Source organism: Humulus lupulus, chromosome 4 (genome assembly GCF_963169125.1).
Source record: "Humulus lupulus chromosome 4, drHumLupu1.1, whole genome shotgun sequence".
Lineage (NCBI taxonomy): Eukaryota > Viridiplantae > Streptophyta > Magnoliopsida > Rosales > Cannabaceae > Humulus > Humulus lupulus.
Genome location: NC_084796.1, coordinates 238,598,270 through 238,607,805, shown reverse-complemented (window position 1 = coordinate 238,607,805; position 9,536 = coordinate 238,598,270).

Below are 9,536 nucleotides of genomic sequence, written 5' to 3'. Positions count from 1 at the left end.
TGTTTTACTTGACTTAAGTCTATATGGTTACCTCAAGGCTCGGGTACCAAAACGTCCCCGAGGGAAAAATGGTAAATTTCCCCAATATTCCTGCCTAGACATTCTATCCTCAAATATATCTCCAAATATTTATTTTCATATCCCGATAATCCCACAACACACCTAGTACCCAAATTACCCCTCGACTCACCCCGAGTCTGAATCTCAACCCCATTGTGACCCTCTGGCTAAGCGCTTCCCAGAACTGTCTCGGATCGTGTTGCACATACATATCACACATACAACATTTATCACATTCATGCCCCTAATATCCAGACGAGGCCCACATGCACATTTAACTCACTAAACATGCAGCACTATCATATATTCACATTAATTCACCTATTAACATATTAAATCATTTATTGCCCTCCAGGCACACTAATCAAGGCCCTAAGCCCGATTAGCAAATTCAGGTCGTTACAAATTAACTAAAAAAATTTAATAAGTGACTTGTAACCTGTTGACCCTGTTTTTGGTCAATTGACACGGAATCAAAATTGCTTGATGTGGACAGATATGTTGGAATGAGAATAATGACAAAAACAATAAAACACACAGGAATTAATAGTGGTTCGGCCCCAGAATCTGGTAATAACCTACGTCCACTTGAGTTGTTATTGATATAAGATTCAAAGGAGTGATCAAAGAACTAGGGTTCAATGAGTTTCACCAACCTCTGAAGAAAAATACAATATACCAAATATGATAGCTCTAATACACTCGTAAAACTCTAATCTCAGATAATTAGAAAGCAAAAGTCCCCCTTCCTTGAGCTATCTTTCTCTATTTATAGGCTCAAGGAAGATTACATTAATTTGTTACAGATATTCTTTCCTAAATAATCGGATACTCAGGAAATCATGGAAGATAATTTCATATATGATTATAACTGCATAAGATTTTCTCCAAATATAGCGAGTATACGACCAAGCTGGTCATATATAAAGATTGAGCGTCTCGCCATAGACATCTTTCTGGTCGATGGTCGAATAAGACTACGGCCAGATGTCAGCCACGTGTACTGAACGTCTGCCATGTCATCCATGCTTGTTTTTCGGATAACATTTGCCCCCCAAGTTTGTTTAATGCGACCAACAATAAAGAAACTATAGGGAAACAACCGTTCATATGCCCCACAAAATCTGTCAGAATCCTCGTGCGTTTTTTAAAACCGTGACATAATTATGTCTAATCAAGCCTTTTTGGTTTTCAAGAAACCAATTCGACGGTTATACACTCCCCCATGTTTCGAAAATGGGAAAGTCATGATTGCCACTTTTTGCTATATTTCAACCTCTATAAGTAACCTCTTTATCTTTCTTATAATTCTTTACTCACTATTCCAATCAAGAACTTCAAGAACTTTGCCTCAGAGCCCAGAACTTCGAAACCATTCAGACGTCTTACCGAAGATCTTCCCGACTCAAAATCTTTATTTTTCTGAATCTCCATTTTTGCCCAGGTAATCACTTCGTCTTTTAAATTCTTTATTATGCCATGCATGCTGTTACTGTGCTCTGTGATTTCCTGCGTTTTTGAGTAGAAATTTATGAGGAAGTTGTATAAACCATCTGATGCTTGGTAAGAGAGTGTATTTCTGCCTTATGTAAGTTAGGAGCTAGTTCTATAGTAAGGATCATAGGTTTAGGGCGTAAGATCGACGTAAAAATTCAATCTTTAAGCTAGTTGAAAAAACTGGGTTTTTTCCTGCCATTTAGGAGTTGAAAAAGTTCATTTTCAGAAAACATTTTATTTCCTTTTTGATCCGTTTTTCAATCTGCTAGCACCAAACTTAGTGTATGGGTAGGATGCTGTTGGTCAATAGACGCGAGCAACGTTATCCCAATCTCCCACGTAACTCTGCAAGCTATGTGTCTTATCTCCTCCTTTGTCTGTTTGCAGTTCATATGCAAGACCCTTGGGGAGGAGAAAGACCCATTGAAGACAACCTCCTAGCTCAGCTGCTTGAAGGCGAAGAAAACCCCTCTACTCTGATACCAGATATCCCTTTCTCTCGCCCTAGCCCAAACCCTTCTCCAGTTCCAACCCAAAGAATGGCTCGAACAAAAACAAAAGCTCAAAAAAGGAAAACCCCTAACTCCTCAGGCCAGCCTACTGCTGATGCCCCCTCGACTAGTGGTCGAGGTGAAAATGCTCCTGATGCCAATGTATAAAGGCATGCCCGTCCTCGACACGCTGCTCGGCCGGATGTCGAGTGGCATGTTGTTCCTCAGAGTAGAGTGACGATGCGGATGATCGCCAACTACTTAAATAAGTATAAACTGACAGGGGTGACCCTGGTCAGACCTTCTATCGACCAGAGGGCCAACCTACCAGACGGGGCCTACAGCGCCTGGTCGCGGTTTCACATTGAGGCAGGTGTCACTTTGCCTCTTCACTTGTTCTTTCAGGGGGTGGCAAATTACTTTGGAGTTGCCTCTTTTCAAATCATCCCAAATGGATATAGAATGCTGGCCGCACTCTATGTCCTTTACAAACTCAGAAAATGGCCAGAGCCCACTCCCCACGAGGTCAACTTTCTTTTTGACCTTAAGTCCAACCCTGACTAAGAAGGCACGGGGTTTTTCCATTTTTGCCACCAAGAAACTGGGCGCACTTTCTTTTCCGATACTACTCACATCTCCAACGTGGGGAGGTATCACCAAGAATACTTCCTTACTCACGACTTAGCCGCAGACAACCTGGCCTTCACTCGAGGAGGTAAAAATTCTTACGCCACTAGCTTCTTCGCTTAGTATTTTTCTGCCACAATGTCTTGATATTCCACTGTGTTCCAGGCCCATGGTTACGTCCAACCCCAACTCCAGGGATGGATTCAAGGGCGACACTCTTAGCCAGCATGTCAAATGCTGATAAGAGTGTCAAAAATTTAGTTACTGAGGCTAACCTTAGGCTGGTCGGCCTCTGGAATCCTCAACCAGCGACGGGCGAACCTTCAGCGGAGAACGCCCAAGCCAAAGTGGAACCCGAGCAGCAACCCCAAGTGTCTCCTCCACAGAGGAGACCAACTGGGGTTACGATCAGGGAACTTACTGTCCCTCGTCGAGCAAAGAAACCCTTGGCCCCCGAGGGCAAAGGAAAACAAAACGCTGCTGAGCCTACCGAACTTTCTGACGACTCGTCGGATGAAAACGGTATAATAATCTCGCTTTTAAATCATTTGTCAATTCCCTCTCATCTATTTGATGGGGATGGCAACTTTAGGAATGCTCCCTCCTTAAATTAAGATTTCTTCCAGGAACTAGGTAGTTCAGTAAATAATGTTACGACCAGTAGTTGTAGCGCGGGTACTTTACTTATAATCCTTTTACTTCTATTCTTTTATTCTGCATGACCATTTAGTCTTACTGCTTCTTTTGCTTCCTTTGGTGCAGGTATGGAATCCGAGGACGTCTTTGAGCACTATCAGGCTGCTGCTGCCTCTTCTGTCGTGAAGAAGGATAGCAAGAGGGCTCGAGGGGAAAGAAGCAAGACCCCCTCGAAGAAGGCCCAAACAGACGATGTTCCAGCCACCGTCCCTTCCAAGGAGAACTCACCACCTCCGCCCCTTCCGAGCAGACGACTCCCACTCCTGTTAATCCACAGCCTTCTTCTAAGGCTGCTGACAATGAGGCATTGGATAGCTTGCCCGAAGGCTCCCTGCCCAGCTTCGTGGTCGGCTCAACCAGGGAGAGGATATACAAGCTCTCGAAGTATAGACGCAGCCAGGCCGCTATTACTGAAACTGCCTCAATGGAGGCTGATCAAGTCATCAATAGAGGGTTGAACGAGATAGTTAGCGTAAGTAATCTCCTGCTACTTTATCATTTATGCCTGATTTCTTTTCCTTACTTTATCTCATTCTTTGTCTTCAGGGGCTGCTAACTTTAACTGCTGGCTGGCATCGTGTCGGGGCGTTGGTTTCTTGGGGAAAGAACTTCGACTCCAGGCTTGCCCACACTAAGCAATCATTTGAGGCTGACTACAACAAGCTACTCGAGGAGAATAAGGAGCTGTCCAAACAGGCCGAACAACTGTGCGAGGACCAAGCTACTCTTACCAAGGAGCTTCTGGACGCCCAAGATGCCTTGAAAAAAGCCAACGACTCCCGGGAAAGATTCAGGGAAAGTGCCAGGCTCAACACCCAAGAATGTAAGCAGCTTGAGCTTGATCTGATCGCCAGCAGGCAGGAGACGAGGGAGCTTGAAAAGCGAGTGCAGGAGCTCGAGCAGGACGGGGCCAAGAATTTGAAGAAGTACAAGGAGGCCACTCACCTTTGCTTCTATGAATTCTGGAAGCATAATCGGGAGGCCAACTTCAACTACCTGTCCGAGCGGTTGAAGAGCACTCTGATGGCGTAGTGCGCCATCCGACTGGAAGAAGAAGGGAAGGCCAAAGTGCCTGCCGCTGATGCTGAAGCTGGTCCTTCGGTTGACCAAGGCACTCCTCCCAACCCCCAAGATCCTCCAGCTCCTCAATAATTTTTCTGTTTTTTCTTTTTATTTCGTTTTTATGGCCCACAAGTCGTATTGTACAGACAATTTGCTTTTATTGCTGCAAGGGCAGCTTTTTACTTTGTTGCGAGGGCAGTTTTTTACTTTTAATTAAACAATTACATCCGAGCAGTACTGCTCGCGGTGTAAAAGAATGCCTTTTGATATTTATAATATTTTTGTCTATTATAACATATGTTCGCATGATTGAACTTAGCATAGTACTTTGGCTTGATTTAACAAAATATAAGTTTTGAAAAATACTCTAAGTACCGTAGCATGCTTTCACTCATTTTGTTCACGTGTTTACATACTTATTGGTATGCTTTGCTATCGATGTACCTTATCTGCCCCCCAAGTGATCGAGGAGCTTTAGGTCCTTGGTCACTTGCCTTGACCACGACCTGTGCGAACATTACTGCTCGATAGGAAACGTAACACTTATAATACAGCAAAACAACACACGTAATGAACAAATACTTGTAAAAATAAATTTACAAAGGTTGGCAAGAATGACTGGCTGCGCACAGTCCCTTATAATCTCGTATTAAATATGGACTAAACATGTCTTTACGAGTGATCTTAAAAAGATCTTACACTTATAAGCAATTAGCCATACAACGTGGCTAACCCTTTTTCGAAACTTGTCAAAAGTAAAAATTAATACAAGCTAGTCCTTTAAAAATGATTGTTTATTGATAATACTTGTGCAGGTGTTCTCCGTTCCAATAGCGTGGAACGAGATCTCCATTTAAGCGTGCAAGCTTGTAGGTGCCTGGATGAAGGACTTCCTCAATCTGGTAAGGTCCTTCCCAGTTTGGTCCGAGCACTCCAGCAGTGGGGTCGCGGGTGTTTAAGAAAACTCGTCGTAGTACTAGGTCTCCGACTTTGAATTTCCTTTCTTTCATTTTCAAGTTAAAATACCGGGCGACCTTTTGCTGGTACGTAGCTACTCGGAGTTGGGCTTTTTCCCGTTTCTCTTCAAGTGAGTATAGGGACTCCATCATCAGTTGGCTATTCTGGTCCTAGTCGTATGTAATTCGTCGGTGTAAGGGGGGATCTAACTTGAAAGGCAACATAGCTTCATACCCGTATGTGAAGGAAAACGGGGTATGACCTGTCGCTGTTCGATGAGACGTTCTATACAACCAGAGGACTTCGGGCAACTATTTTGGCCATGCTCCTTTAGTATCTTCGAGCCTTTTCTTCAGGCTGTCCTTAAGCATTTTATTCACTGCTTCAACTTGCCCATTTGCTTGTGGGTGTGCGACTGAAGAAAAGCTTTTGACGATTCCATGTCTTTCGCAGAAGTCTATGAATAAGTCACTGTCAAACTGGGTGCCGTTGTCTGAGACAATTTTTCGAGGCAAACCATATCGACAAACAATGTTCTTGATGACAAAGTCAAGAACTTTCTTGGTCATTATGGTAGTGAGCGACTCAGCTTCGGCCCATTTGGTGAAGTAGTCGACCGCTACGAATGCATACTTCACTCCACCTTTTCCCGTTGGCAGGGATCCAATCAAGTCTATACCCCATACTGCGAAAGGCCAAGGACTCTGTATCTGCTTTAACTCGTTGGGAGCTGCGCGTGGGATCTTGGAAAATCTCTAACACTTACGCATTTTTGCACAAACTCCATTGAGTCTTCGTTCATAGTCGTCCAGAAATAGCTCTGCCTTAGAATCTTTTTTGCCAAGCTTTGCCCCCCAGCGTGATCCCCGCAGAAGCCTTCATGTACCTCCTTCATCAGCTCTTTAGCCTTTTCTGGTGTAATACATCTGAGCAGTGGCATGGAATATCCTCGTCGGTAAAGAGCACCATCGACCAGTATATACCTAGCAGCCTATCTTTGGAGAGTTCTTGCTTTGTTTCTATCTGCTGGTAGTACACCATTTGTAAGATACTCCAAGTAAGGTGCCATCCATGTATCCTCCATCCGGATTTCCATATTAGTTTCATCTGCTCGTATGCTCGGCTCGCACAATCTTTCTACTGGCACAATATTTAAAGTGTCAGCATCTTTCGCGCTTGCGAGTTTGGCTAAGGCATCTGCGTTCGAATTCTGATCCCGAGGTATTTTCTGGAGGGTATACTTCTCAAACTGAGCCAACAGATCTTTAGTTTTATTTAAGTAGGCCACCATTTTGAGGCCTCGTGCTTGATATTCCCCTAGGACCTGATTCACTACCAGCTGTGAATCACTGTAAATATCCAGCACCTTTATACCCATGTCTTTTGCCAATCTTAACCCAGCGAGGAGTGCTTCATATTCGGCTTCATTATTTGACGCAGTGAAGTCGAACCTAATAGCGCAGTGAAATCGATGCCCTTCTGGCGTTATCAATATCACTCCCGCTCCTGCGTGAGATTCGTTGGACAACCCATCCATGAATAACTTCCACGAGGGAGCTTCATCTTGGGGCTCAGGCGCACTAGACTCTTCACACTGTTCGTTGTCTGGGAGCTCAGTGAACTCGAGGATAAGATCAGCCAAGACTTGTCCTTCTACTGCTGCTCGCGGTGAATATGTAATATCGAACTACCCGAGTTCGACTGCCCATTTTAATAAGCGTCCAGCCACCTCAGGCTTTTGCAGAACTTGTCGAAGGGGCTGGTCAGTTAAGACTATAATGGGATGGGCTTGGAAGTAAGGACGTAGTTTCCTTGAGGCCAAGATTAAACAATAGGCTAACCTCTCGATGGGAGGATACCTCAACTCTGCTCCGATTAGCCTCTTGCTTACTTAGTAAACCGCCTTTTGTACGCCTTCTTCTTCTCGTACGAGTACCGCACTAGCAGCAACTTCGGTGATCGCCAGGTAGATGAACAAAGTTTCTCCTTCGATAGGCTTTGATAAAATATGAGACTGTGCCATATGGGCTTTTAGGGCTTGGAAAGCCTGCTCGCAGTTTCCTGTCCATTCAAACTTCTTGTTGCCTCTAAGTAGATTAAAGAAAGGGATGCATTTATCCGTCGACTTGGAAATGAATCTACTTAGTGCGGCAATTCTTCCAATTAAAATTTGCACATCCTTTATCTTCTCTGGCGATTTCATGTCGATCAGGGCTTTTATCTTGTCGGGGTTGGCCTCGATTCCTCTTGAATTGACAATAAACCCCAAGAATTTCCCTGATCCGACTCTGAAGGAACATTTGAGAGGATTTAATTTCATTTGGTACTTGTTCAATACATCGAAACATTCTTGTAAATCCTTCACATGTCCTTATGCTTTTTTTGACTTTACCAGCATGTCGTCCACATACACCTCCATGTTTACTTCTATTAACTCCTTAAACATGTGGTTAACCAATCGCTGGTAAGTCGCACCTGCATTTTTCAGTCCGAAGGGCATTACTTTATAACAGTACAACCCCGTATCGGTTCGAAAGCTGGTGTGATCCTCGTCAGGGGGATGCATACTAATCTGATTGTATCCTGAGTATGCATCCATGAAGGAGAGGATCTCATGTCCTGCAGTTGCATCGACCAGCTGGTCGATCCTTGGGAGTGGGAAACAATCCTTTGGGCATCCTTTATTGAGGTCTGTGAAATCCACACAGGTTCGCCATTTTCCGTTAGGCTTGGGAACCAGTACGGGATTAGAGACCCACGATGGTTAAAATGCCACCCTGATGAATCCATTCTCCTTCAGTCTTTCGACTTCCTCTTTTAAGGCTTTCGATCTATCCTTATCGATCAGCCTTCTTTTTTGTTGCACGGGTGGAAAACTCTTGTCAACATTCAGGACATGGCTAATAACTGCAGGATCTATCCCAGCCATGTCTTTGTGTGACCAGGCAAAGACTTCCTGGTTCTTTCACAAAAATTCCACCAGTGCATGCTTCGTGGTTGCTTCTAAGTTTTTCCCGACCTTCACAACTCTGGTTGGGTCTTTTTCATCAAGTTGGACCTCTTCCAGGTCCTCGACGGGTCCAAAATTTTCCTCAAAATCCCCAAAGTGAGGATCTAAATACCTATCCTCACTTTGGGCAACACCCTATTTGGTGACTCCATCACCGGATTGGGCTTGTGTATCAATAGCCATCTGTAACCTATCTGGGGAGTGCTCTTTGACGTTCCCTTCTTTGCTTTTGTAACTGAGGCGTTGTAGCACTCCCTTGCTTCTCTTTGGTTTCCCAACATGCGTCCTACCCCTACGTCTGTCGGGAATTTCATGGCCAAATGCCATACTGAGGTGACGGCTCGAAGATCAACCAGTGTGGGCCTTCCAATAACAGCATTGTATGCCGAAGGACAATCGACTACTATGAAAGTAGCGAGTAATGTCCTGGTAGCAGGCGTTGTACCTGCTGTGACTGGAAGTCTGATTGACCCTGCTGGGGCGAGTCCCTCGCCTGAGAAGCCGTATATTGTCTGGTTGCAGGGTTCCAAGTCCTTAACGGACAACTTCATGCGTTCCAGCGAAGATTTGTATAGGATGTTCACTGAACTTCCTGTATTAACTAGTACTCTTTTCACCATCATATTGGTGATTTGAACGTCCACGACCAGCAGATCGGAATTTGGGAACTGAACATGTTGGGCGTCGCTATCAGAGAAGGTTATCTCACCCTCCTCTGACCGAGCTTCTTTGATGCCTTGTCCTCCACAGTCATCATCTCGATGTCCTGGTCGTGACGTAGGGTCCGAGCATATCGTTCCCTCACCTTTCCACTGCTTCCCGCGAGGTGCGGGCCTCCACAGATGGTGAGTAAAGTGCTAGCTACGGGGTCAGGCTGCAAAGGTGGCGAGCATTGGCGTGTGGGCGCATGCTCGTTGCCACGTGGAGCTTCTCGTTGGGAATTTCTCGAGGCCCGTACATATCTTCTCAAGTGTCCTTGTCTAATAAGGAACTCGATTTCATCCTTCAGCTGGTTGCATTCATTTGTATCATGTCCGTAGTTGTTATGGTAACAACAGAACTTGGTAGTGTCTCTTCTCGAAATATCCTTTCGAATGGGGGCAGGTTTCTTATAAGGCACACTGGAACTCGTGGCC